The 5,423-nt window shown below is 40.0% G+C and overlaps 1 pseudogene; it reads left to right on the top strand.

Moving 5' to 3' along the window:
- Nucleotides 1-4,883: 4,883 nt before the first annotated feature.
- Nucleotides 4,884-5,019, top strand: LOC114007313 (uncharacterized; annotated as a pseudogene).
- The last annotated feature ends 404 nt before the right edge of the window (nucleotides 5,020-5,423 follow it).

The raw sequence follows: 5,423 nt of genomic DNA, 5'->3' as shown, positions 1-5,423 counted from the left end.
GGGGGCGCGCGCGGGCGGGGCCGGTTCCACTCCGGCCAGCGCGCCCGATGGCCTTCCAGCTCTACCGCCACCCGACGGCTGAGCCGGGCCCAACTCCCCGCGGGATCCGGCTCCGATGCCCACCTTCCCCGGCGCCCGGCCCTCAGCCCTCCTCTCCGCGCACTGCCCCAGGCTGCGCGTCGAGGCCGAGCGCCGATGCCCCAGACCCTCGGAGGACCCCAGCCTAGCTAAGCCGAGCTCCAAGCAATGGATGGGCCAGGCTCCCTCCTCGTCTCTCCTGGAGCCGGGCCCAACTCCCCGCGGGATCCGGCTCCGATGCCCACCTTCCCCGGCGCCCGGCCCTCAGCCCTCCTCTCCGCGCACTGCCCCAGGCTGCGCGTCGAGGCCGAGCGCCGATGCCCCAGACCCTCGGAGGACCCCAGCCTAGCTAAGCCGAGCTCCAAGCAATGGATGGGCCAGGCTCCCTCCTCGTCTCTCCTGCCCCCTGTTATATTTTCTCCAGAAGTTTGTCATTGGTTTTGCATGTACCACTCTCAGGATCTTGTATCTATTCTCCTTAAGTAAAGGTCTTAACTCCGGGTTTAAGTTTACCAAGTGATACCTCTCCTCCAGCCTAGTCGACTCCGCTGCTTCCTGAACACATACCCCAAGAACACATACCCCAACGTGCCCTTCTCATAAAAGGTAGCCAGGTCTCACCTGTAGGACTACCATTTTCTTATTACCTGAAATCTTTTTACATAGATTATTGATAAAAATACCACAGTGACACCCAGAGGTCAGTATTAACCTTGATCAACTTATTTCAGAAATAAATTAAATTTGAGACATTTAAATGCATGTGCTTAGCAAATGTGGATTTTCAAAAACAAGACAATGTTATATTTTCATGCTAGTGAACAAAGTATAAAAGTTATCCTTTTAAAAAAAGGATACATGCTAGAGGAGCATGTACTGGCCAGAGAGAGACAGAGACAGAGAGAAAGTGAGAAAGCACACACCTCTTCCCACACCCACTAGGAGATGATTAAGACAATCTCCATTTCATCCTTTTGGGATTTTGGACATGTAAAGCACACCCGCCAAGTGTATTTCCTAGCACAAGAATATAAGGTTCACTATTGAAAACAATGTATATGATAAGATCCTTGATTTATCACACACTGCATACATGCTTTGAAAAACCATACTGTATGCCATAAAGATTTACAACAATTATATGTAAATAAGCAGTTATAAAGTTGAGGGGGGGAGTAAGCAGATCAACTTTTGGCATGATGGCATGAAGACTTCTACTAGTTCATTTCCCAGTGAAACTGGTGAAATTAATAGAAAAGCGGCTAATTTCTTTTCACTTTCTTTATAGTATCCTTTGATGCACAAAGTTCTTAATTCTGAAGTCCGATGTATCGGTTTAGTTGTTGCCTGTACTTTCAGTGTCATAAGCATGAAGTGTTTGCTAATCCAACATCATGAAGATTCTCTACAATGTTTTCTTCTAAGAGTTTTATAGTTTTAGTTCTTATGTTTAGATCCTTGATATATTTGGAGTTCATAGTGGACCAACAAGGTGTATCCATGTGCATTAGGACCCCATTTCAGGTAAAAAGTATGAGAGAGTTTCCAGAAAGTCTGGGAGAGCTTAAAAGACATGTAATAGGTGTTCATGACTTACGAGCAAGGTATTAGGTTGTCAGAGAAGTCATGATGTATTTTTTCTATATCTTTCCATGAAAAAAATGTGTGATGACTTTTCCAACAACCCAACTGTATTCTGCTAATACAATTTATGCCATGAGTTCTGGCTCTTGTATACAACTTAATGAAAATTTTCTCTACTTCAAACCTCCTCCACCTTTCTAAAACTCTAATTAGTTATCAGGGATTGATATCAAAAAATTAATGTTGATGACTATAGAGAAGCAGCAAACAAGAAGTGTTGAGGTTTCAGGACTCTTTTTCTTGTGTGATAGCCAAAAACGTGTAATTTATCAGATTTGGGCAAGAAGCGTATCTAGTAAGATCATCTGGAAAGAATCTGCAAAGTACAGAATTAACGCCTGAGAAAAAAAAGGAAGTAAAGGTAGCTTAGTATGATGAGATTCTTGGGAGGAAAGAAAAGTTTAAGGAGTCAGGCACAATCTCTTCTTGTTCTCCAAAGCCAAGAATTTTGATCTTAATGGGACTCCCAGGCAGCGTGCTCAATTAGACCCCAAACAAAGCATTCCACAGCCTCAGCCAGCTAAAGTGAATTACAAGGAATATAAACCTTCCATAAAATTAGTTGATGAAGGTTCAGAATTCTATGGGCATTCTTCATATTTAATTATATAAATACAGTCTAAGATGCGGTAACACAAATCCTAAAGTAAGACGCAAACATTTTAGCACAGAAACTTGGGGATAAAGAGCATTATTGCACAATAGAATATCAATAGAATTATTTCATAGTTAAAAATTAATACTAACTAAAGTTATTTTTTTCTGGCAGAATAAATGAAGATTGGTAACCAGAGCATGTGCTCTAAGACTAATTGTGAAAGGGATCTTCAAAAATGTATGGAAAATGGAATTGAAGTACAAGTTTAGTTTGGTACAAAAGTTTTAAAATTTGGGGCCAGCAGTTAGTGTAATGGTTATGTCGCTGAACTCCCATATAGTCGACACGGTTCAAGTCCCGGACCTGGTAGCTTAAACTCACGCCAGGTGTGTGTGAGTGCCTGCCCAAGATCCCGAGAAGAAAATGGAGGAGAAGAGATTGCAGTGTGGCCATCCTCCCTGGGGGTGATTTCTCGCTTTTTGTCTCTCTGTCTCTCTCTGTCTTTCTGGCGAGGGCACATGCCCTATAGCAAAAACCTCTCCAAAAAAAAAGTTCTAAAATTCAATATAGTCTTTTTATAGCATGCATTTTCCATGAACTCTTTGATAACTCCTTGTATTTAGGTCTGTATAGTAAATTATACACACTTCTATTGCAGAGTACACTAAGTTTAGTTATTCTTAGCAAAGTCTTCTGTTATTATTATTGAAATTTCTATAAATAGAAAGCAGCACATTCCTGGAGGTTAATAGCTTAGTGAGGTAGTCCTTACTTGACTATTATAATCAAGATTCTGGTATCCATGATCTTACATAATCTTACATCAAATTGCCTTAATGAAAAAATGGAACACATAATATCTTCAAAAACATTTGAAGGAACTTTGCAAAGCTACTGACAGACTTTGAGTAAGTGGATGAGAGAGTAGATGTATTATAAGTGTATGTTACAGAGGAGGAAACCAAATAGATGGAAAATAGATTATATTGTTTAAACAGAAGAAGCATTGTCCTTCCACTAGTAAACGAAGTAGTGTGAATTAAAGAAAGTTCCAGCAAAAGCATCCTAGCCAGGAATGAACCCCAAAAAGAAGGCGGCCAACGATGTAAGAAACCACATAGAAACAAGTGTAATGAGAGGGTGATTAATATGAAAGCGAAATAATTTAATGTGTATCATTAGAAAATTTTTCAGATACCTGTGGAGTAAAAGAGCTATTAGGGACCAGCAAATGGCATAATGGTTATGTCACTGAACTCTCACATAGTGGACCACAGTTCAACTCCCAGACCCGGCAGCTTGAAAATCCCGCTGGGCACATGTGCATGCGTGCCCAGGATCTTGAAAGGAGAATGGAGGAGAAGTGACTGTAACATGGCTATCACCCCTGGGGTGGGAGGTGATTTCTCGCTTCCTGTCTCTGTCTCTCTAGTGAATACATGCACCCTATAGCAAAAATCTCTCCAAAAATAAAAAAGAGCTATTAAGTTATAAGGTTTCAGTAACTTTTTTTAAAAGTTTTTTGCTACAGAATACATGCGATCACTGGAGAGAGACAGATAGGGAAGTGAGGAAGCACTCCCTGGTGGGATGGTCATGCCACAATCTCTTCTCCATTCTCCTCTTGGGATTTTGAACATGTACACACATGTACCCGGCGTAATTTTCAAGCTGCTGGGTCTGGGACTCTAGTTGTGCAATTGGCCATGTGAGATCCAGCGCCTTAGCCACCACACCACCTGCTGGCTCAATTTACACATTTTTCTGTGCTTCTTAATGAGCAGAATGGTGTCCTGGAAGTGGGTGGATGGAGCAGGAGCACAATGCCAACTTTACAAAGAAGTCCTACCAAACCCTCAACCTGTGTTCACACTTTCTGCTCCCTCCACACATGTAGGAATGAGCAAGTAGCCAGTAGGAGACTTCTTTTCCAGCAGAATACTTTGTATCACAAGCAGTTTAGGGGAAGTTTGGTATTTCCTCAAATACATTATTTTGTAGGCTATAAGCTATAATACTGGAAAGTTTAAACATTTTCTTCCTCTGGGTAAAAGTATCTTTTGTAGAATTAGCTGAAAATTTTTCCCAAATCAAGAAATAACTTAGACATGAATATCTGATATTTAATATAGTAATTTTGCCTGAATTTACCCATAGCTGGTCCCCCGCTCTTCATATGAACCTTACTATTTCCTTTAATCAGTCGTTGACACTAACTTTGTTGTTATTTAAATGCTGCAATTAGAAAAGGTGTATTTTTAAAATCTCTGGTTTTGAACAAATTCCCATTTTCTTTGCAACATCTGCTGTTATCTGAAGTGAACTTAAAGTATAAAGATTTTTTCTTTTGACTTTGCTCTCAAGTGGCATCTTTTCTGACATGTGCATATACACTAGTCACATAAAAAATATATATAGCAAAGCATCCTTAAACAGCTTCAAAATATTTTAATATTTTATTTCCCCAACCTAACATCTGAGCTGCCATATGTTTTGAATTTTTCTGACACTTGGAGATTGCATAGCAAATCACAAACTTGCACGGTCTAAAGCATATGACTGGACCACTTCTTGGGGTTTTGGCTAAAATCAAGTGTAGTATCTGTTCTTATCAGTTTAAAGCACACATCTGGAAAATCTCTAATATCGGAAGTTAGGGGTTATTGATTCACATGCAAGTAGAAAAATGTATACCCCTCCAAAAGCAAATCTGATACAAAGCAAAGTAATTCTTTTTAAGTCACACACACACAAAATATTTAAGCCTTCGTCACTTGTAAACAGAATGTCTCATTTGATTTATATTTCCTAATCGAGAAAGTTTCTTGGGAGTATTTTACTTGTACTTTCATTTCTGGATACTATAATAAAAATGTATAAAATCAGACCAGATAAATAATTCCAACTTCCTGATCATACTGAGAAATCTATAGTGATTGATTTACTCAAGATTTAAAAAAACAAATAAAACAAAACAAAAGACAAAAACAAACTAGTTGGTGGTAGAGCCAGAGAATTTAAATTCCTCTACTCGCAGTCCCATACCCTTTCTACAAATTATGCTATCTCTCTTGAACAAGACTGAGCAGATAACACGAAGAGT

This window comes from Tupaia chinensis, unplaced genomic scaffold, assembly GCF_000334495.1.
Source record: "Tupaia chinensis unplaced genomic scaffold, TupChi_1.0 Scaffold000023_1, whole genome shotgun sequence".
NCBI classification, from domain to species: Eukaryota; Metazoa; Chordata; class Mammalia; order Scandentia; family Tupaiidae; genus Tupaia; species Tupaia belangeri.
Note: the sequence above shows the minus strand (reverse complement) of the source record. Positions and strands in the feature narration are given on the sequence as shown.